The following is a 25,085-nucleotide window of genomic DNA, read 5'->3' as shown; positions in this document are numbered from 1 at the left end:
TACAACATGCCTGAACCAATGGTTACTATAGGAGACAATTGGCCATAGCTTTACAAAAAGCAGAAAAATTGCCCAAAATTGAAATCATTTATTCATCTTAAACTAACACCACAACCATCCCACCCGGAAATCAACCCTGAAGCCTCTGAAACCCACTAAAATCTTTCTCAATTCTGCATGTCTCCAAAGAATGAGACATTTCATTCAATAAACCAAGGAGGATGCCAGAAGTGATTTTCATTACTCTTAGGTGAGAAATGCAACACCAGATACAGAAAAATAGTGCTGACTACATTTATTGAAGACCCTCCCTATAAGCACACCTAAGAGGTCTTGGCACCTAACCCAAGACACAAGACCCAGATGAGGGGCCCCACATCTGTTTCATACAGAATTTGTAGCAGTATACTATCTTCTTCCAACCAGTAAGGAGTCTGAAACTGTGATGGGTGAATTTTACAAAGTCGTCTTTGTTTTCAATTCAAATTGACTGATATGTTGCTGCTCCAGATGCAGAACTGTATGAAGGCCCCAACCACCAACCACAAGGTGGAGTTAAGAGACTTTTGGACAGTTCACGGTGCCAACAGTGTCACAGGCTCTGACCAAGTATAACCACATCCTTTGGAAATCCTCCCATTTTTGCAACTTCGAAACAGCCTAACTTGCTGTAAAATTCCAGAATTCTTTTATCATCTGGTCTTACTTCACAGAAAGCCTCCTGGGAGCCATTAGCCTTCAGTGAAGACCGGAGGCAAGCCATCACACTCTTGGCTACACTTGGGTCAGTTACCTTTTTGTGAATATCCATATTTATCAGAGAAGGGAAGTTGGCGAGGAAAGTTTCTGGCAACACTTCCTGTTCTTCATGGAAACTCAAAATTATTTTCTCAGCCTCTGAGAGTTCTTTGTCACCATTTGGCTTTGTGTACTTCTCCTGCATGAAGGGAATCCAGGAAATTTTACATTTTTTAATGAAGGGGGTCACATCGACAGTGCCTAAGGCATAACCACATATACCATCTTCATCTTCTAGGACAAAACAGTAATCCAGGCTGAGGGAAAGTAGCCCTCCTACTAACTTGTTTTCAATAAGGTCAGGTTGACTTTGAAAAGGTAAACCCACTCCATCGTCACACATTTCTCTGCAAATCTTGTACACGAAAGCCTCATCTTTAGGAAAATATGGTCTGATAGTATAAACTTTGGAGGTAGGAGTTAGTGGGGGTGGTTGGAAAAATAGATCATTTGCCCCATCAGTTGGCAGCAAACGCTGGAACTCTCCTGCTAGACCACCTCTAAAGGCCCAGGGTTCTTGGTCTCCAATTAAGGGTGTAGAATGACTACGACACCCTAACCACTGTACAAAAGACTTCACCATAGACATTATACTCTTGATATCCTACATGTCACAAAGGATTGTCCTGCTGGCACAATTGGAAAGCCAAGTAAACATTCCCATCACTAGTCTGCACAGCTCTTCAAACTTGGCTGCTTGAGACCGCCATTAATTGATTTTTTCAGAGTCTTCGCCTTTGCAATTGACACTGACTACACTGCTATTTGCTCAAAGCCACTGGGATTCCTGTAACATTTGTGCTCCTTTGGGTCCATGCTCATAAGGTAGGTAGAACAGATCAGCAAGTAACTGCAAATCTTCTAGAGTCACTGGTTCTGCAGTGTACAAAGGCTTTTCATTTGGACCTGGCACAAATTGCTCCTTATTTGTCTGTTCATCCATCTGCATAGGAGCAATATCACTAATACAGTCTTCTTGCATAGACATCTCTGGGGATTTTGATTCAGCTATGCTTTCTTTATCGGTGTCTATTGGTTTCAATTCCTCTGCCATTTTAGCTTCAATGATTTCAGTTAGTATTTGATTGTCATACTACATGTATTTATAAGGTTTCTATTATTCTTGCTATTGATTTGTAGCTCATTTCACTAAGATCTGATAGGATACATGGGATTATATAATTTTTTTTGCATTTTATAAGATTCACCTTGTGACCTCAAATATGATCAAGTTTTGAAAAAGTTCTGTGCGTAGCTGAGAAGAGGTAAATTCAGCCCTATGGGGTGGACTATCCTGTAGATGCCTGCTAGGACCATTTGATCTATTGTGTTGTTTTGGTTAGTGATATCTTTATTGATTTTTATGTTTTCATGAACTATTGGCAATAAAGATGTATTGAAATCACCCAAAAATTATTGTGTTTGGGTCTATGTGGAATTTAATATCATGGAGTATTTTTTCTCATGTAATTGGGTACACTGACATTTGGAGAATAAATGTTTACTATCATTATACCTTCTTGTTGGGTTTTCCCCTTTACTAGGACCTGGTGGCCTTTGTCTCTCTGATTGATTTTTCCTGAAATCTGCTTTGTCAAATATGAGAATAGTTACTTCTGCTTGTTTTCATGGTCTATATGCATGGGACATATTTTTGCCATCCTTTTCCCTTCAGCCTGTTGATGTCTTTGCCTGAGTCTCTTGTAAACAGCATATAGTTAGATCTTGTTTTTTTCGGTCCCATTTGAATAATCTGTGTCTTTTAATTGTGCAGTTGAGAACATTAATATTCAGGGCATTAGTATGAATATGTGTTTGTGGTTTCCTGCCATTTTGTTTTTTAAAAAATTATTATTTTTATTCATTCTGTTTAGATATATGTGGCAGTAGAGAGTTTTTTTGTTTTTTTGCTATATTTTATCATGTCTTGATTCTTATTTAGTGAATTAGTCTTCCATGGAACTTCCTCTGTTTGAGAGCTTTGGGAATTATGTTTTAGTTCCTTTGTGTGAAATTCATATTTGAGTGTCCTTTTAATGCTGGTTTGGTGCTCATTAATTCTTTTGGTTTATTCTTGTCGTGGAAAGTTTTTATTTTCCCCTCAAATTTGAAACTGAGCTTTGTAGGTTACTATACCTTTGTTAGCAGTTGTTTTCTTTTAGAGCTTGGAATATACCATTCCAGGTGCTCCTTAATTTTAGGGTCTCAACTGAGAAATCAGGAGTGAGCCTTATTGATTTGCTTCTAGATGTGACCTGATATTTCTCATTTGCAGCTTTTATTATTCTTTCCTTATTTTCTATGTTAGGCATTTTGATTATGATATGTCTTAGCAAGCCTCTCACTTGAACGTGTCTATTTTGGGTTCTATGGGTCTTCTGTGTGTGGATGTTTACCTCATTTCTTATGTGGGAAAATTTTTCTGTAACTATCTTATTGAAAATATTCTTTATGCCTAATTTGTTTCTCCATGTTCTCTTTCAAATGATTCTTCGGTTTGATTTTAATGTTGTCCCAGAGTTCTTATATATTCTCATCATATTCTACAATTTTCCCCTTTTATTGCATTCTGTACACTGAAGATCAATTTCTGTCTTCAGGGGGCTGAGTTTCTATTTTCCATGCATTCTAGTCTGTAAGCCATGCCTTCAAGTGATTTTTACATTTAATTGATTATGACTTTCATTTCTAGGAGTTCTGCTTGCTTTCTTTTCACTATTTCTATTTCTTTATTAAAGTGGTCTTTCATCTGTGATTGCTCTCTAATTTTGTCTTTAGAATTTTTTTAGTTCATTGAACATCTTAATAAATTGTTTTTTTAAAAATAATCTTCCTGTGAGCTTTCTTCTATCTCAGTATCAGTGGGATCCACTGTTGGATTTTGCAGGGAAATTTGCTTGCTATTTCCTCATGTTTTCAGAGGTTTGGGACTTGTACATCAATTGAGGTGGATACCCCTACTTCTTTTTTTGCACTTGTTCTTTTGTGTGTAAATATCTTATTTGTTCTATGACTTCTCTCTGTTTTTGATATGTGAATAGATGACAAGGGGTGGGACATGAGGTCCCTCTATGATTGTTCCTCCATGAGTCCTTGTTGTTGGTCTAGGACTTTTGCCTCCTTACTTCTTTGGTTCAGAATAATGTCAGGGCTCAGGTGGAATAGATTATGTTGAAGCGAGATTCATAGTTGCTTGGTTGAGATGTGTTTTCAGCTGCAGGATATGTACTCTTTGATCTTAAAGTGTCCCAAGCTCTTTCTGGCTACTCTTAAAGGGAGTGGGGAGCCAGGAGTGGCTCTAGTGTCAGAAACAAAGGTATAGCTTTATGTTAAATGTCCAGTGTCTATTTTGTTATCTGTAATACTATTTGCCATCTATATAGGAATGGTGGGGTCAGCATTTAACAAAAGTTCTAACAATAAAAAAATGTTAACTGGATTATAAATTCAACTGCAGGGGTCTACTATATTGTCTAGTGTATTAATGATTACCCCAATTTGAATGGGGTAGGAATTACATAGTCTAATTGCTAGTTTTGCTTTTTGTCTCTTCTATTCTTTTATTAAAATATAGGTGAATATCGAGTGATATTAATTTATGTGTGGAGGAAAGTATACTGTCCTTTGGTTGGGTTTAGTTAAGTAGCAGAGTCTCTAATCTGTGAACTTGTAGTATCCCTGTAGTTTTTCAGGACCTCACAGAATGGGGTGAAATAAACAATAGTAACAATATTGCAAACAATACACAGCATTAAAGTAAATAGCAATTTCCTACTATGACATCTTCAACATTAATTACCACCAAAAACAGGATTGGTAGGTTCAGCAATTTTCAACAGTAAAAACAATAACCACGAACTACATCTAGCTTTAAAACAAACAGGAGGTTTCAACTATATCATCCACAGTAGTAATAATTCTATCAGCCTTAATGTTGTTGGAAAGAGTCAATTAGTTCTGAAAGATGGTGAAAATACAGTTATTTAGGTGACAAAAAAATGTGTTAGGAACTTAGAAAAGTTTAAAATTTCAAAAGACAGCCAGAGAGAATGCAGAAGAGATGTGCCAGATAATTTTTATACAGAATAAGCAAAATATTGGGAGAGGGGGATTGAGAACCATAGAATTTGTCCATTAGAAAGAGAAGAGAAGAGAGAAAAATAAACAGGAGAAATAAACAAATGAAATTAATACAAAGTCAAACCAAAATATACAATCCAAAAAACCTAACTCCTCAAAAGACAATGCAATGAAAAAATAACTATGTTTAAAAAGGTTGAAAGCGAGAGAAAAATAAACAAATAAGTGTGTGTATTTATGTTTCTGAACCTAGCAGCACAGCCAGAATTCACATGCATGCGTGCATGTGAGTGCACACACACTCATACACACGGAATGAAAAAAATAAAAAATAAAAAACCCAAATTTTAATGATGAGTGAATGAACTGTCTCCATAGAAGTGGTCCAAATAGTTAACCAGACTGGTTATAGCCAATAGACTGTCTATAGACTTTCTTTCCAATTGTTCTTGAGTTACGTACTGATAGAGTTGTTGTTGTGACTAATCTGACTTTGTGGTTCAGATGCTTTTGGAGCTTTTTGGAATTTGTGGGAGGAATTTTAGAAAGTTTAGTGATGCAAGCTGGAAAAACTTTAGAATGTTGTAAGTGGAACTTAATGGGTAATTCTGATAGTAGTTCAGAAGATAAGAATGCCAATAGTACTGTGAAAAATGAAGACGGGGCTTATAAGTTCTCTGAGCAGGAGAACTCTATTGGAAATTGGACTCGAGATCATTTATGTTATGGTTAAGAAGTTATCTACATTTTGCCCATGTCCTGAGACTTATGTTAGGCCGAATTTAAATATGATGGACTTACTAATCTGGTGGAAGAAATTTCTAGGCCACATACTATTCAGCTGCTGTCATGGATATTGCTGGCAGCTTTTAACCAACTTTATTGTGATAATCAGGAGCAGAGAGCAGAGTAAAACTGGGGTTAAGGAATGTGTGGTTGTTAAATACATTGTAGCCACTAAAGAAATGCTTGAGATTTTACCCAGAGACAATAGGAGAAGTGACTTGAGGGCATTTCAAGAATTAGCAAGACCACATCCATCTCAGGCTCAAGAGTGTAAAAGAAAAAAAAAATCCCTTCGAGAATAGGCACTGGGGCACCTCACTTATATGGGGGGCCTTAGAAGTTGTTTTACCCCACTTAGCTGCCTAGGCACTCAGAGAATGCAGAATCCAGTGTCCCTAAAGGCTTGGCTACTGTGTGAGATGGCAACATGTGGTGCTGCAGGATTATACTATGCTGGAATTTGGGGACCATGGGATCCTCCAACCAAGATTTCTGTGAAATATCCTCTCCGACCTCCTTGCAACTACCATTTCCCATGTCCTAGGAAAAGCCGTTTACTGATTGCACATAGTCTTCTAATCTGAGAACAAGCCTAAAAAGGAAAAGTAAAAAATGGAATCTTTATGGTTAATTAAGAGATGACTCCTAATGAAAGAATCGAGATTGCAGTTTGATCCTGCATATGGAAATGATGTGGCTGTAACATTTCATTCTAGCTTTTTCTAGCTGTTTTCCAAATGCAAATATTTGGGACTGTTGATCACTGTACCTAATATGCCCCTAGGAAGAAAGTGAATCTGGTATGGCAGCAGGAATCAATTCTGTAAGAGCCCCTTGTAAAATAAGTTTGAATCTGACTCTGGAATCTCCCTCCCTCTACATTTTTTTTTTTTTGCTGTTGCAATAATCCTTTTCCAATAAGCATGTATTTGGTCTTGTCGGTCACTGGCCCTAAGAATGTGATCATTTAAAAATTTTTTATTTTATTTTTTAATTTGTTTTAATTAGTTATACATGAGAGTAGAGTGCATTTTGTCACATTGTGCACAAGTGGAGCACAACTTCTTCCTTTGGCCGAACATGATGTAGGGTCACACCAGAAGTGTAATCATACATGTATATAGGGTAATAATGTACATCTCATTCCACTGTCCTTTCCATCCTCACATCCCTCCCTTCACTTACCTCTGCATAATCCAAAATTGCTTCATTCCCACCCCCTAATTATGGATTAGTATCCACTTATCAGAGAAAACATTCACCTTTTGATTTTTTGGGTTTGGCTTTAAAAATTTTTTTTTATATTTATTTTTGTTGTAAACAAATGGGATACATGTTGTTTCTGTACATGAAGTAAAGGCATACCATTTGTGTAATCATACATTTACATAGAGTAATAGTTTTTGATTCATTCTGTTATTTTTTCCTTCCCCGACACCACTCCCACTCCTCTTTTCCCTCTATACAGTCCCTCCTTCCTCCATTCTTGCCCCCCTCATACCCCCTATTATGTGTCATCATCCACTTATCAGCGAGATCATTCATCCTTTGTTTTTTTGAGATTGGCTTATCTCACTTAGCATGATATTCTCCAATTTCATCCATTTGCCTGCAAATGCCATAATTTTATCATTCTTTATGGCAGAGTAATATTCCATTGTATATATATACCACAGTTTCTTTATCCATTCATCAATTGAAGGACATCTATCTGGCTATTGTGAATGAAACAGCTAAGAACATTGATGTGGCTGAATCTCTGTAGTATGCTGATTTTAAGTCCTTTGGGTATAGGCCAAGGAATGGGATAGCTGGGTCAAATGATGGTTCCATTCCAAGCTTTCTGAGCAATCTCCACACTGCTTTCCAGAGTGACTGCACTAATTTGCAGCCCCACCAGCAATGTATGAGTGTACCTTTTCCCCCACATCCTCGCCAACACCTGTTGTTTCTTGTATTCTTGATAATCGCCATTCTAATTGGGGTGAGATGGAATCTTAGGGTAATTTTAATTTGCATTTCTCTTATTACTAGAGATGTTGAACATTTTTTCATATATCTGTTGATTGCTTGTAGATCTTCTGTGAAGTGTCAGTTCATTTCCTTAGCCCATTTATTGATTGGATTATTTGTATTCTTGGCGTAGAGTTTTTTGAGTTCTTTATACATTCTGGAAATTAGTGCTCTATCTGAAGTATGAGTGGCAAAGATTTTCTCCCACTCTGTAGGTTCTCTCTTCACATTGCTGATAGTATCCTTTGCTGAGAGAAAGCTTTTTAGTTTGAATCTATCCCAATTATTGATTCTTGCTTTTATTTCTTGTGCTATGGGAGTCCCGTTAAGGAAGTCTGATCCTAAGCTGACATGAAGATTTGGACCTACTTTTTCTTCTATAAGATGCGGGGTCTCTGGTCTGATTCCAAGGTCCTTGATCCATTTTTTTAAAATTTATTTTTATTGTAAACAAATGGGATACTTGTTGTTTCTGTTTGTACATGGAGTAACAGCATACCATTTGCGTAATCATACATTTACATAGGGTAATGGTGTTTGATTCTTTATGTTATTTTTCCTTACCCCCACCCCTCCCACCCCTCTTTTCCCTCTATACAGTCCCTCCTTCCTCCATTCTTGCCCACCTCCCATCCCCCATTATGTGTCATCATCCGCTTATCTCAAGATCATTCATCCTTTGGTTATTTGAGATTGGCTTATCTCACTTAGCATGATATTCTCCAATTTCATCCATTTGCCTGCAAATGCCATAATTTTATTATTCTTTATAGCTGAGTAATATTCCATTGTGTGTGTGTGTATCCCAATTATTGATTCTTGCTTTTATTTCTTGTGCTATGGGAATCCTGGTAAGGAAGTCTGATCGTAAGGCTACAAGTTGAAGATTTGGACCTACTTTTTCTTCTATAAGATGCAGGGTCTCTGGTCTGATTCCGAGGTCCTTAATCCATTGTGAGTTTTTTTTTTTTTTGTGAAGGGTGAGAGATAGGGGTTTAGTTTCATTCTATTGCATATGGATTTCCAGTTTTCCCAGCACTGTTTGTTGAAGAGGCTATTTTTTCTCCATTGCATGTTTTTGACACCTTTGTCTAGTATGAGAAAATTGTATTTAGTTGGGTGTGTCCGTGTCATCTATTCTATACCATTGATCTACCTGTCTATTTTGGTACCAATACCATGCTGTTTTTGTTACTATTGCTTTGTAGAATAGTTGAAGTTCTGGTATTGCGATACAAGTTGCTTCACTCTTCTTGCTAAGGATTGCTTTAGCTATTCTGGGTTTCTTAATCTTCCAGATGAATTTCATGATTTCTAGCTCTATTTCTGTAAGGTACGTCATTGGGATTTTAATTGGAATTGCATTGAATCTGTATAGCACTTTTGGTAGAATGGCCATTTTGACAATATTAATTCTGCCTATCCAAGAACATGGGAGATCTTTCCAACTTCTAAGGTCTTCTTCAATTTCTTTCTTCAAAGTTTTGTATTTTTTGTTGTAGAGATCTTTTACCTCTTTTGTTAGATTGATTACCAAGCATTTTTTTTTTGAGGCTATTGCAAATGGAGTTGTTTTCCTCATTTCCCTTTCAGATGTTTCATCGCTTGTGTATAAAAATGCTTAGATTTATGCATGTTGATTTTATAACCTGCTATTTTGCTGAAATTCATTGATGAGGTCTAGAAGTTTTCTGGAGGAGTTTTTTGGATCCTCTAAATATAGAATCATGTCATCAGCAAATAGTGACAGCTTAAGTTCCTCTTTTCCTATTTGTATCCCTTTAATTTCTTTAGTCTGTCTAATTGCTCTGGCTAGTATTTCAAGAAGGATGTTGAATAGAAGTGGTGAAAGAGGACATCCCTGTCTTGTTCCCATTTTTAAAGGTAATGCTTTCAATTTTTCTCCATTAAGAATGATGTTGGCCATGGGCTTAGCATAAATAGCCTTTACAATGTTCAGGTATGTTCCTACTATTCCTATTTTTTCTAGTGTGTTGAGCATGAAGGGGTGTTGTATTTTGTCGAACGCTTTTTCTGTGTCAATTGAAATAACCATATGATTCTTATCCTTAAGTCTATTGACATGATGGATTATGTTTATTGATATATGGATGTGAAACCATCCTTGTATTCCAGGGATGAACCCCACTTGATTGTGGTGCACAATTTTCTTAATATGTTTTGGATACAGTTTGCCAGTATTTTGTTAAGGATCTTTGCATCTATTTTCATCAAGGATATTGGTCTAAAATTTTCTTTCCTTGATGTGTCTTTGCCTGGTTTGGGTATGAGGGTGGTATTAGCTTCATAGAATGAGTTTGGTAGGGTACCCTCCTTTTCTATTCCCTGGAATACTTTGAGAAGTATTGGAATGAGTTCTTTGAAGGTCTTGTAGACCTCAGCTGAGAATCTGTCTGGTCCTGGGCTTTTCTTGGATGGTAGGTTTTTAATGTCTTCTTGTATTTCATTGCTTGGTATTGATCTGTATAAATTGTGTATGTCCTCCTGGTTCAGTTTGGGAGGAGAATATGTCTCTAGACATTTGTCAATGTCTTCGGCAGTTTCTATTTTGTTGGAATACAGATTTTCAAAGTAGCTTCTCATTATGTTATGTATCTAATTGGTGTGTGTCGTGATATTTCCTTTTTCATCATGAATTTTAGTAATTTCAGTTTTCTCTCTTCTCTTTGTTAGTGTGGCTAAGGGTTTGTCTATTTTGTTTACTTTTTCAAAGAACCAACTTTTTGTTTTGTCAATTTTTTGAATAGTTTCTTCTGTTTCAATTTCATTGATTTCAGCTCTGATTTTAATTATTTCCTGTCTTCTACTACTTTTGGTGTTGTTCTGTTCTTCTTTTTCTAGGGCTTTGAGCTGTAATGGTAGGTCATTTAGTTGTTGAGTTTTCATTCTTTTCTTGAATGTGCTCCATGCAATTAATTTTCCTCTTAGCACTGCTTTCATAGTGTCCCAGATATTTTGATATGTTGTATTGTCATTCTCATTGACCTCTAAGAATTTTTTAAATTTCTTCCCTGATGTTTTCTGTTATCCATGTTTCATTCAATAGCATATTATTTAGTCTCCAGGTGTTGGAGTAATTTCTGTTTATTATATTGTCATTGATTTCTACTCTTATTCCATTATGATCTGATAGAACACAAGGCAGTATCTGTTTTTTTGCATTTCCTAAGGGCTGCTTTGTGGCATAACTTATGGTCTATTTTCGTCCCTAACACTTTTATTTCTACTCTGCTCCAACACACTATTCCCAAGCAGTTTTCAATATTCGTGTGTTTGGCAGCACTGAGTACAATCCCTCTGGTGCACTTAGGATGAATGTGAACCTGCTGCTGCAATGAAATTCTATTCCTTTAAGTTCTATTGAGAATTATTTATGAAATTATCTCTGGAAGCATTTTACAACTACCATTTCCAACTCCTACAAAAAGCAGTTTCCAAAATTCAGATAGTCTTCCAATCTGAGACCTGGATCAAAAGGTTTTTAGGGAAGTATGGGAACTTACAGTTCATAAAGGGATGACTTACAATGAGAGAATTGAGAATATAGTTTGATCCTTTTGATTAATGCTGTTTCACCTCTGCTCTTCCAGATATTTCCTAAAGCAGACACTTGGTCCTGTTGTGCACTACACATAATAAGACCCTAGGAAGTACGTGTATCTGTATTTGAAGCAGGAGTCAATTCAGTAAAATCCCTTTGTGAATTGTTTGAATCTGTCCCTGGAAGCTAGCTGGGATTTACATTTTACTTCTACTTCTACAAGTCATCTATTTTGTTTTTAAAATGTTTTATGTGTTATTATTATACATGACAGTGTTTTCTATTTTGACATTTTTATACAAACTAGGAAGATTTTTAGGATCCCAGACTTGTGGATGCATATGATGTTGAGTGAGATTTACTGTGGTATGCACATGGGAAATTTATGTCAGACTCATTCCACTGTCTTTCCTATCCCTGCTCCTCTCCCTTCCCTTCCTTCCTCTTTGTCTAATCCACTGATCTTCTATTCTCTTTGCTCCCGCTCCCAGTTGTGTGTTAGCATCCATATATAGAGAGGACATTTGACCTTTGGTATTTTGGGGATTAGCTTATTTCACTTAGCATGATAGTCTCCAGGTCCATCCATTTTCTGGCAAATGTCATAAAGTCATTCTTTATGGTTGAGTAATGTTCCATTGTATATATAAACCACATCTTCTTTTTTCATTCATCTGTTGATGGGCACCTAGGTTGGTTTGTAAGTCATATGCATATATTTGACTGTATTGAGTATAGGCTCTATGGTGCCCTTAGGGTAAATGTGAACCTTGTACTGCAGGGAAATTCAATTCCTTAAAGTCCCATTGAGAAATATGTATGAAATGACCTGTGTACCTGCCATACAATTACCATTTCCTATCTCTTACAAAAGCAGTTTCCAAATTGCACATGGACTTTAAAATTGTGACCTTGGACTAAAGGGCACAAGTGATATTTGGAACAGTTGCAGCTTAGATATTAATTGTCCCTCAAAAGCTCATGTGTGAGACAAAGCGAGAAGGTTTAGAGGTGAAATGATTGGGTTATGAGGGCCTTAACCCAATCAGTGAATTAACACCCTGGTAGGGATTAATTGAATGGTAACTGAAGTCAGGCAGGGTGTGGCTGGAGGAGGTAGGTCATTGGGGGCATGTCTTTGGGGTGTACATTTGATCTGATCTCAGTCTCTGCTTCCTGATCATCATGTCCTGAGGCACTTTTCTCCACCACACACTTCTGCCATGATGTTCTCCCTCATCTCAGGCTCCAAGGAATGGAGCTGGCTGTCAATGAACTGAGACCTTTTATGTTTTATAAGCCCACAAATAAAATTTTCCTCTAATTGTTCTTGTCCAATCTTTTGGTCACATTGGAAAAAGAGCTGAAAAAAAAAAAAACAGGGAAAATTATATACTACCAAGGGATAACTCCCAATAATAGAATTGAGAATTCATTTTGATCTTGTATGTGAAATCTTTCTACTAGCATCATTTCACTTCTATCAGTCCTGCTGTGTACTACACCCAATAAGCCCCTAGGTAGAAAGTGAACCTGGAGTTGAAGCAATACTTAAATCAATAGGAACCTTTATTAAATTAGTTAGAAACTGCTCCTGGAGGCTGCCTTCCACTCGCATTTCTTTCCTGCTCCTGTAAGCACACATTCTCTTGTGTGGAGTACAGGCCCTAAGGTCCCCTTAGGACAAATAGGACACTGTTGCTGCAATAAAACTGAATTCACTAGGGTCACATGGAAATTCATGTTTGACATTAATCCTGAAACCACTGTTGCTGCAATAAAACTGAATTCACTAGGGTCACATGGAAATTCATGTTTGACATTAATCCTGAAACCACTGTACGACTTCCATTTTATATTCCCTTCAAAAAGCAGTTTACAAACTGCACATAGGCTTCACCTCTGAGTCCTGAGCCAGTGAGGTATGGGAATATTATCAGGTTTCAAGAGATCTCTCCCAATAAGAGAATTGAGAGTTCAGTTTGACCGTGCATGTAGACATTTTGTAATGCCATTTCACTTCCCCTCTTTATACAAGTTTTCCTAAAGCAGATACTTGTCTCTGTTGTACATTATACCTAATAAGACCTGAGGAATAATGCTCCTGGGGTTGAAAGAGGAGTCATTTCAGGAAAATCTCTTTGTTGATTAAATTTAACCTACTTCTGATTGTTGTATCCCATTTTTATTTCACTCCAACTCCTATAAGTTGTTCTCAATATGTATATACTTGGCTGTATTAAGTAGGCCCTATGATACACTCAGGATGGATGTGAAACCAGGGCTGCAATGAAATTCAATCCCCTAAGGTTCCATTGAGGATCACATAAAAAATTCCCTCTGAGACCACCAAACAATAATTGTTTTCCATCTCTCATTAGAGCAGTTTAGAAAATGCATGTAGACTTTAAATATGGGACAATGGCCTAAATGGCTAAAGTGAGGTAAGGGTATATAATAGTTCATCAAGGGATGACTTCCAAGGACATAATTTCCTACTGTTTGATCCTGAATGTAAAACTTTTCTACTAGTACCATCTCACTTATGGCTATTGCTAGCCATTCTCCTAAAGCATGTACTCAACCCAATTGTACACTTTTCCTAATGAGAAATTCCTAGGAACAAAGTAGAAATGAGTTGGAAGCAGAAGTCAAGTCGGTAAGACATCCTTGTGAATTAACTTTGAAAGTGCTTCTGGAACCTGACTGTAAATTGAATTTTATTCCTGCTCCTGTAAACCAATTTAATATGCACATATTCTTCTCCATTGAGAACATACACTGAGGTGATCTTATGATGAATGTGAACCTGGTGCTGATGTGAAATTCAATACCACAAAGCTCTGTTGAAAATTATGTATGAACTTATCTCTGGAAGCAACAAAAACTATCATTTCCTATTTTCTGCACAAAGGGGTTTCCAAATTACACATAGTCTTCAAATTGGAGACATTGACTTAACAGGTCCAAGTGAGGTGTGGGAATGTTATAGTTCATCAAGAGATGAATCCCAGTAACAGAATTGAGAATTCAGTTTGATAGTGCATGTGGAACTGTTGTTCAGTACCATTTCACTTCTGCTGTTCTCATAAAGCAGATATTCAGTCCTATTGAGCACTATACCTAAGAAGCCCATAGGAAGAAAGGGAACCTGATCTTTCAAAGGAATCAATTTAGTAAGATCCTTTTGTGAAGGAAGTTTGAAACCACATCAGGTAGCTGCCTGCCACTGCATATCACTCTGGTACCTCTAAGACATCTTCAATCTGTAAATATTTGGCTGTATTGAGTACAGGCCCCACATTGTCATTAGGAAGAACATGAACCTGATGAAGTGATAAAATTCAATTCATAAAAGACCATTGAGGGCTGGGGTTGTGGTTCAGTGGTGGAGAACTTGCCTAGCATGTGTGAGGCACCTGGGTTTGGTCCTCAGCACCACATAAAAGCAAATAAATAAAATAAAGACATTGTGTCCATCTACAACTAAAATAAATATTAAAAAAGATCATTGAGAATTATGTATGAAATTACCTCTGCAACATACATACATTTACCATTTCCCATCTCCAACAAAAAGTATTTTCCAAATTGCACATTGGTTTAAAATCTGAGATGTTGGCCTGAAGGGTCAAAGGGACTTATGGCAAGATGGTTGTTCATCAAGGGATGTCTCCAAAAGACAATCATGAATTCAGGTTGATCATGCATTTGGAACCTTGCTACTGGTACCATTTCACCTGTGTTCTTCTAGTTGTTTTCCTAAAACAGATATGCAGACCTGTTGTGCAATATGCCTAATAATTTCCTAGATAGAAAGTGAACTTTTCTATCTGAGTAAACTCAGTAAAATCCCTTTGTGAATTAATTTTGAAACTGCTCTGGTGGAGGCCTGCCATTTGCATTCCACTACTTCTTACCTAAGCCTTTTTAAAATTAAATTTCAATTTTTATTTGTTCCTCTTAGATACACATGACAGTAAGGGAATTTGAGACCTATTTATCTTCCTAACCTCCTACATTGGCAGGCTTGATCTGTGTTGGCTAATATGATTATCTAGCCCTAAGTGACAGAAATAAAGGAATCTCTATTAAACACAGAGGTTATGCCAATAAAAAGGTATTTTTACAAAAATCAGGTGGTATTAGATATCTTAATTACATCTTATGGGGGCATGTGTGACACTATAAAAAATAAATGTTGTGTTTACATTCCTGACAAGTCTGGCAATGTAACTAATATACTTAAAGATTTACATTCCCAATAGAGGCAATGTCCTCACCAGCCTTGTCATGGTAACAACTTCTTAGATCTTGGTTATCTGGCATCTCCTGGTGAAAAAATATGCTGGTCTCTATCATTATCCTCCTCCTCCTCCTCATCATCATATTCACTGACATGTTCGGCTGCTGCAACATTTATTGTTGTATTAACCTCCTTCCACTACTCATGTTTTCTTTTTTATCTCATTGAGCACCCTCCTCCCAGGTGACTTTACAACCTGTTTTTCCAAATCAGACTTATACCTCAGACCCCTCAACCCACCCAAAACATTTGTAAAACAGAAACCCAAAGTGCTTGTCCCATGTCACCCCATTCATCCTGAAGCAGCCAGAGCAGTCATTGCCCATTTCATCTTACAGCAGTAAGGGCTCCCTTAACAGAGGGGGAAAGAGACAGGAGCAAAAGACAGTCAGAGAGTAAATGATCAGGTGTGAAGGATGAGGGTTGATTATAAAAGAAAAAGAAATGGGCTGCTCCAATTGCACTTCCCCACTCAACCAGTTGCTAACACCTCCCAGATGTGCACTTTCCAACACAAGGGATTACCCTCTGGGCTGCTCCTTCCTGACATTAGCCTGTACACATGGAAGAAAAAGAAGGTGGGGAGCAAGAGGAAATCTGGGATCTATGAAAAAGTAAGACATACCATCTTCATGGGCACTCAGTCTGGGCTCCTACTTCCCTCTGGATAAGTCTGCCACCTCTGTTCTCTTTCTTTTTTTAAAAAAAAACTTGTTTTCTATGCTTTTGTTATGATTTGGACATGAGGTATCCCCCCAAATCATGTGTGAGACAATAAAAGAAGGTTTAAAACAGACATGATGGGGTGATAAGAGCCTTAACCCAAACAGTGAATCCCTTGACTGAGTAGTAAGTGAAGGTGGGCAGGGTCTGATGGAGGAGGTGGGACATTGGGGGTGTGCCTTTGGGGTATATATTTGGTATCTGGCAAATGGAGTGTCTCTCTGCTTTCTGATCATCATGTGAGCTGCTTCCCTCTGCCATACTCTTCTGCCATGATGATCTGCCTCACCTGGAACCCTGGGAAATGGAAGCAGCTGCCTATGGACTGAGACCTCTGAACCTGTGAGACCCTAAATAAACTTTCCCTCCTCTAAAATTGTTTGTTAGGACTTTTAATCACAACAACAAAAAGGGTGACTATGATAGCTTTCCTTGACATTTCTCGGGTGTTATTATTCAAATGGGGAGTGAAGAATCTATCCTGATTTCCAAATTGGGTATCAGAGGTTTTATCCCTTCTCAGAAGCTCTTATTGTATTTACATTGTAAACACTTTTCACCAGGTCTACAATAAGATCCTACATTATTTTCTATCCCCATCTTTCCTAATTTAATTATTTCTTTAGGCCGTTAACAGGATTATCTAAAAACTAAATGAGAAATCTTGACTTTTTTCTTACAAAATCTTTGATGATTAAAATTTCCTTCTATAATACTTTAGGCCACCTTGCAAACTTTCAAGCTTTTCCAACAATCCCTCCCAAATATCTTCCAGCCTCAGCTTCTTCTCCACAATCCATGTGTATTGTATTTCTGTACCAGTGGGTTGTAGGGATGCACCAGATACTATCACATTTGTCTCTGTTCTTGTTCAGGTTTGGAAACCCTAGCACAGTACAAACTCAGTTCCCTTCATGACACCTTGGATGTGTTCCCAGATAAAGGTAATTATACTTTCCTCTGTCCTTCAAATGGAGAAAATTCATATATGAGAGATGGAAAAGGTTAACCCTCCAATTCAAATCCATTCAGGGCTCATGTCGATGTTAGAGGTAATTTAAGATTCAATAAGGCAAACAAATTAGGGTAAATAAAAGAAATATTTATTGGCTCAAGTGTGTTTTTTTCTTATTTTTTATGTAGATAATATTTTATTTCTTTTTTTATGGAAATGATTTTATTAAAAAATAAATTTTTAGTCATTGTGCATATACTCTGTTGGCAGTGGAGATATTGCCATTCCATAGTAAATCAGTTTGATATTACAAATCATGATATTGCAAAGCACATGAAATTTGTGGGGATGAACCATATCTATACCATAATAATTCCCTATATTAAATCATACTTTTAGTTGATGGCAAAACCATGCATCCAAACCCCCACGTCAAACCTGTGCTAGCCCAGCCCCTGCCATTCTGCAGCTTTCACCTCCATGTGCATGATCCACTCACGGGTGAAGCTAAGACACTCCCCTGTAGCCAAAAACCTGAAGCTCAAGCCCCATCTTCTGCCCTACCCAACCTTATGTGGGATCCAGAGCAGGTGCATCTGCAGGGAGAGGGGAATGACCTGCACTTCTAGGGGGAAGGGCAAGGGCAAAAGCCCAAATGAGGGTTCACAACACCCAACAAAAATCCTGAACATCCCTGGGGATGAAAGAGAGCCAGCATCCAGATAACTGAGTTGGGGAAGAGAAGGGAAGTGGGGTGAACTCAGCATGCCCTGCATATAAGTCCTGTCTCAAGCTTTTGGTGCTATTCTCTGATTTGCCCAGGTACTACTCCCCAGTGTCTAGATCTCCCTAGATGGTGATGTAGACATTAGCATCTGTCCATTACCCTGGAATGTTCTCTGTGAAGATCTGCACTGAGTACAGTACAACTGGGTAGGAAGTTGGACAGACAGACAAAGGGCAGAAAAGATGACAGTGCTTTAGGTGTGGGTATCTTATAGGAGGATTAAGGTCTGGTGCAGGTCTTGAGGAGTCAGGGCCTTTATCTTGTTTGCTAGTTATTCATGTTCAGCTATAATCCCCACTGATCTGGGCCCAGGGGGCTCTTAGAAAACCGAAGTGTGGAGACTTGTCCAAGTACACCTCAAATCAATCACCCATATAGCCACTTGTCATGTCCAGGGAGAAAGACGCAGGATGTCACCTGAAGTGTGTCCAAATTGTGGTCACTAAATTTTCCTGCTGGCACATGCTGACAATCATACAATATTCCATCTCAGTGGTGTTAATTCCCTATCCTTCCAACTGGATTAAGGAAAAAAATACATTTAAAATAATTTTTATCTCTTCTAATTGATTATGCATGACAGTAGAATATATTTTGACACATTTACACAAATGGAGCATAACTTCTCATTCTTCTGACTGTACATGGTGCAGAGTCACACTGGTACTGTAATCATACATGTATATAGGTTTTTTGTTGATGCTTTTTTAGAAAATTTATTTCTCTCACATACTTCACAAGTTCCTGGTATCCTATGAATTGGCTTTTTAAAATTTTAAACAAGTGGGGTACACCTTGTTTCTCTGTACGTGAAGTAGAAGCATACCATTTGTGTAATCATACATTAACATAGGGTAATGGTGTTTGATTCATTCTGCTATTTTTTTCCTCCCCCTTACCCCTCCCACCCCTCTTTTCTCTCTATACAGTCCCTCCTTCCTCCATCCTTGCCTCCCTCCCACCCCACATTTTGTATCATCATCTGCTTATCAGCGAGATCATTTGTCCTTTGGTTTTTTTGAGATTGGCTTATCTCACTTAGCATGATATTCTTCAATTTCATCCATTTGCCCACAAATGCCATAATTTTATTCTTCTTTATGACTGAGTAATATTCCATTGTGTATATATATATATATGTATATATATATATATATATATATATATATATATATATACCACAGTTTCTTTATCCATTCATCAATTGAAGGACATCTAGGTTGGTTCCACAATCTGGCTATTGTGAATTGAGCAGCTGTGAACATTGATGTGGCTGCATCACTGTAGTATGCTGATTTTAAGCCCTTTGGGTAGAGGCCAAGGAATGGGATAGCTGGGTCAAATAGTGGTTCCATTCCAAGTTTTCTAAGGAATCTCCATACTGCTTTCCAGAGTGGCTGCACTAATTTGCAGCCCCACCAGCAATGTATGAGTGTACCTTTCTCCCCACATCCTCGCCAACACCTGTTGTTGCTTGTGTTCTTGATAATTGCCATTCTAATTGGGGTGAGATGGAATCTTAGGGTAGTTTTGATTTGCATTTCTCTTATTACTAAAGATGTTGAACATTTTTCCATATGTTTGTTGATTGCTTGTAGATCTTCTTCTGTGAAGTGTCTGTTCATTTCCTTAGCCCATTTGTTGATTGGGTTATTTGTATTCTTGGTGTAGAGTTTTTTGAGTTCTTTATATATTCTGGATATTAGTGATCTATCTGAAGTATGAGTGGCAAAAATTTTCTCCCATTCTGTAGGCTCTTGGTTCACATTGCTGATAGTTTCCTTTGCTGGGAAAAGTTTTTAGTTTGACTCTATCCAAATTATTGATTCTTGCCTTTATTTCTTGTTCTATGGGAGTTCTGCTAAGGAAGTCTAATCCTAAGCTGACAAGTTGAAGATTTGGACCTACTTTTTCTTCTATAAGATGCAGGGTCTCTGGTCTGATTCCAAGGTCCTTGATTCATTTCGAGTTGATTTTTGTGCAGGGTGAGAGATAGTTTAGTTTAATTCTGTTGCATATGGATTTCCAGTTTTCCCAGCACCATTTGTTGAAGAGGCTATCTTATCTCCATTGCATGTTTTTGGCAACTTTGTCTAGTATGAGAAAACTGTATTTATTTGCATTTGTGTCCGTGTCCTCTATTCTGTACCATTGATCTACCTTGTCCAATTGGTGCCAATACCATGCTGTTTTTGTTACTATTGCTTTGTAGTATAGTTGAAGGTCTTGTATTGCGATACCCCCTGCTTCACTCTTCCTGCTAAGGATTGTTTTAGCTATTCTGGGTTTCTTCATGATTGCTTGCTCTATTTCTGTGAGGTACATCATTGGGATTTTAAATGGAATTGCATTGAATCTGTATAGCACTTTTGGTAGTATGGCCATTTTGACAATATTAATTCTTCCTATCCAAGAACATGGGAGATCTTTCCATTTTCCAAGGTTTTCTTTAATTTCTTTAGTGTTCTGTAGTTCTCATTGTAGAGGTCTTTTACCTCTTTTATTAGATTGATTTCCAAATATTTTATTTTTTTCAAAGCTATTGTGAATGGGGTAGTTTTCCTAAATTCTCTTTCTGAAGATTCATCACTTATGTATAAAAATGCATTGAATTTATGAGCATTGATCTTATATCCTGCTACTTTACTGAATTCACTTATGAGTTCTAAAAGTTTTCTAGTGAAATTTCCCAGTTCCTCTTAATATATAATCATGTCATCAGCAAATACGGGTAGTTTGAGTTCTTTTTTCCTATTCATATCCCTTTAATTTCTTAGGTCTGCTTAATTGCTCTGGCTAGAGTTTCAAGGACGATATTGAATAGAAGTGGTGAAAGAGGGCATCCCTGCCTTATTCCAGTTTTTAGGGGGAATGCTTTCAATTTTTCACCATTTAGAATGATATTAGCCATGGGCTTAGCATAGATAGCCTTTACAATGTTAAGGAATGTTCCCACTATCCCTATTTTTTCTAGTGTTTTGAGCATGAAGGGGTGCTGTATTTTATCAAATGCTTTTTCTGCATCTATCAAAAGAATCATGTGATTCTTGACTAAGTCTGTTGATATGGTGAATGACATTTTTTGATTTCCAAATGTTGATCCAACCTTTCATCCCTGGGATAAAACCCAGTTGATCGTGGTGCACTATCTTTTTAATATATTTTTGTATGCAATTTGCTAAAATTTTGTTGAGAATTTTTGCATCGATGTTCATTAAGGATATTGGTCTGAAATTTTCTTTCCTTGATGTGTCTCTGTCTGGTTTAGGTATCAGGATGATATTGGCTCCATAGAACGAGTTTGGGAGGGTTCTCTCCTCTTCTATTTCATGGAATACTTTGAGAAATATTGGAATGAGCTCTTCTTCAAAGGTTTTGTAGAACTTGGCTGAGAACCCATCTGGTCCCGGACTTTTCTTTGTTGGTAGACTTTTGATGACTTCTTCTATTTCATTACTTGAAATTGATCTTTTAAATTGTGTATGTCCTCCTGGTTCAGTTGGTAATTCATATGTCTTTAGAAACCTGTTGACGTCTTTGAGATTTTCTATTTTGTTGGAATATAGATTTTCAAAATAGTTTCTAATTATGTTTTGTATATCAATCACGTCTGTCGTGATATTTCCTTGTTCATTCTGAATTTTAGTAATTTGAGTTTTCTCTCTTTCTCTTTGTTAGTGTGACTAAGGGTTTATCAATTTTGTTTATTTTTTCAAAGAACCAACTTTTTATTTTGCCAATTTTTTGATTGTTTCTTTTGTTTCAATTTCATTGATTTCAGCTCTGATTTTAACTATTTCCTGTCTTCTACTACTTTTGGTGTTGGTCTGTTCTTCTTTTTCTAGGCTTTGAGCTGTGGTGTAAGGCCATTTATTTGTTGATTTTTTTCTTCTTTTATTGAATGTGCTCCATGAAATAAAAATTTCTCTAAGTACTCCTTTCATAGTGTCCCAGAGATTTTGGTATGATATATCTTTGCTCTCATTTACTTCTAAGAATTTTTTTATTTCCCCCCTGATGTCTTCTGTTATCCATTCATCATACAATAGCGTACTATTTAGTCTCCAGGTGTTGGAGTAGTTTCTGTTTTTTATTCTGTCATTTATTTCTAGTTTCAATCCATTATGATCTGATAGAATACAAGGTAGTATCTCTATCTTCTTGTGTTTGCTAACATTAGCTTTGTGGCATAAAATATGGTATATTTTAGAGAAGGATCCATGTGCTGCTGAGAAGAAAGTGTATTCTCTCTTTGTTGGATGGTATATTCTATAAATGTCTGTTAAGTCTAAATTATCGATTGTGTTATTGAGTTCTATGGTTTCTTTGTTCAATTTTTGTTTGGAAGATCTGTCCAGTGGTGAGAGAGGTGTATTAAAGTCATCTAGTATTATTGTGTTGTGGCCTATTTGATTTCTGGAATTGAGAAGGATTTGTTTGATGTACATGGATGAGCCACTGTTTGGGGCATGGATATGTATGATTGTTATGTCTTGCTGTTTTATGCTTCCCTTAAGCAGTATGGAATGTCCTTCTTATCCCTTCTAACTTCACAGATAATGTGAAGTTCACATTATCTGATATGAGGATGGATACTCTGACTTTTTTGCTGAGTCTATGTTCATGGCATGTTTTTCCCCATCCTTTCACCTTTAGTCTGTGGGTATCTCTTTCTATGAGGTGAGTCTCTTGCAGGCAACATATTGTTGGATCTTTCTTTTTAATCCAATCTGCCAATCTATGTCTTTTTATTGATGAGTTCAGGCCATTAACATTCAAGATTATTATTGAGATATGATTTGTGCTCTGGTGGGGAAACCTCATCCAGCAGGGAAGACTCACCCGGTAGGGATGTCTTGCTGGGCAGCTCTCCTCTGAGAAGTTCTCTTTGGTCCAGATCTACTGCTTGGGCTGGGCAGCCCTCTGCGATGTTCCAGGGGTCCAGACCTACCTCCTGGGCTAGGGAGCCTTGCCCTGTGAGGGAGTCTCTTGCTGGGCAGCCCTCCTCTGCAACATTCCCTGGGGATCTGACCTACTGCCTGGGCCTCGTACCCTTGCCCTGCGCTGAAGCCTTTTGTTGGGTGGCCCTCTTCTACAATGCTCCTGGTTTTCTGGGTTCACAGCTCCAGCGGGAAAATCTCACTGGGCAACTCTACTCCACAAGGTTCCCTGCATTCCAGGACTACTGTCCCATCCAGGGAGCCTTGCCCAGTGGGTGAGACTCACCCAGCAGCTCTGAGTTGGTCCCTACTCAATACCTCCTCTTCTTGAATCCTGAGTCCTGTCAAAGGGCCTCCAGTCTTCTGTAGGTGTCTCAGGAAGGGAGCCGCCCTTCTGATGATGATGGCCATGCCCTCAGGAACAATCCCAAATGCCTGCACCAGCCTCCAAAGAATCTGGGGAGCCCCAGCAAGGGTACACTGAGTCAGCACAGAGGCAAGTGCAGTGTCCCTCAGCAGTAGGGGGGCAGGCAGGCAGGCTCCACAATGGCATCCGACCTCGGTGTGGGGTTGGGAGGGTGATAATATTTTATTTCTGCAATAACATATTTACAGTTATAAATTAAAGGCCTGCTTGCACACGAAAGCCATATCCTTTGAGTGGTTCAGTCAAAGCAGTAAGACCTTTCAGCTGGCTCACAACAGAAACATCCATTCTTGGCCCAGGTTTTGGAACAATTCCCCACTTTGAGCTCATCAATAATTTCTTCAATATTCTCTGGTGTCAGATCTTCATAGTAGTTGTCATTTATTTGAACCATTGGTGCATTCATACAGGTCCCTAAACATTCCACCTCTCTAAGGGTGAAAAGTTTGTCAGGTGTAGTTTCACCAACTTTATTCCAAGCTTATTCTGAATGGCCTCCAGTATGCTGTCAGAGTTTCGAAGCATTCAAGGTGTGGTAGTGCAAACCTGAAAGTGATACTTTCCAACTGGCTTTCAATTATACATTGTATAAAAAGTTGCTACTTCATATACTCTCATTGGAGGTAATTGTACAGGTTCTGAAACCTTGTTCATAGCAGAGATGGGCAACCACCCATTCTGCCTTTGGACCAAATCCAGGACTGGAAGTACAGCTGCTGCTTTATGCCTTTCTGGATTGTTATAATTGCCTTTATCCTCTTATAGTTTTCTGGTGTGAAATCAAATGGTATATATGGGTTATTCTCAGGAGTATCCCTGTACAAAAACAAGACTCCTCCAGCACCATTCTGCACAGCTGTCTTATGCAAATTTCTTATAAGTCTTCCCCATGGGGTGCTGAGACCTGCTGCCTGGGCCAGGAACACCAATAAGAACATGGTGGACTAAATAATTTGCCTTTCCCTGTTTTTTCTTGTTTTTTAACAGAGATTTTTCAAAATTAAGAATCAATATAAAATAAAACATTTAATAAAACTATCAAAATAAGGGTATAATGAAAAAATGATTTTTTACAACTGTATATGTATTTATGTTTTAAGCTAAGGGTTATTCTAATAGAATCAAAAGTTTAAAAACTTTCAAAGTAAACATGTTATAGTAAACTGGGGTTACCTTATTATTAAAATGAGAATTTTTTAAATTAAAAAAAATTAGCTCATGTAACTGAAAACTCAGTACTTGAGCTGCTTGAACACAGTGCTGGGACAAATGTCCTTAAGGATCTCTCTCTCATTTGATGTCTTGGCTCTGACTTCCTCCATGTTGATTCAGTCTCAAGGAAACCCTCCACACAAGCATGGTGGGAAAGCAGTTCTCAGGAACCCCAGGTTTCACAGTGTGTTAAGTTCTTGATCTCAGAAGGGGAGAAATTTTCTTTTGCAGCAGTCAGCTACAATAGGACTTGAATAGTCTGTATATGGAGCATGTCTCCACTTTGAACCCTTTGTTACCTTGGGAAACTGAGTTATTTGATTGGCCCATCTAGGTGGTAAGTTCATTCGTAAGGCAAAGGAGGTAGGGCCAGGTAATGAGAAGGAAAATAAAAATCATTTAGAGTCAGAAAGACACTTCGGGGAAAGTACGTTTGGTTCATTGTCATCTCTGTTGGGTGCTTTCATCTTGCCCTCAGTCAGAGATAGCTGCTCAT

The 25,085-nt window shown here is 37.8% G+C and overlaps 2 pseudogenes; both read right to left on the bottom strand.

The window, feature by feature from the left end:
* Positions 1 to 592: 592 nt before the first annotated feature.
* On the bottom strand, positions 593 to 15,640 carry LOC124982723 (protein O-GlcNAcase-like; annotated as a pseudogene).
* A 7,932-nt stretch (positions 15,641 to 23,572) lies between these two features.
* On the bottom strand, positions 23,573 to 24,315 carry LOC124983839 (NADH dehydrogenase [ubiquinone] flavoprotein 2, mitochondrial-like; annotated as a pseudogene).
* Between the last annotated feature and the right edge of the window lie 770 nt (positions 24,316 to 25,085).

This window comes from Sciurus carolinensis, chromosome 4 (assembly GCF_902686445.1).
Source record: "Sciurus carolinensis chromosome 4, mSciCar1.2, whole genome shotgun sequence".
Classification (NCBI taxonomy): Eukaryota; Metazoa; Chordata; class Mammalia; order Rodentia; family Sciuridae; genus Sciurus; species Sciurus carolinensis.
The sequence above is the reverse complement of the archived record's forward strand: the minus strand, read 5'-3'. Positions and strand labels throughout refer to the sequence as shown.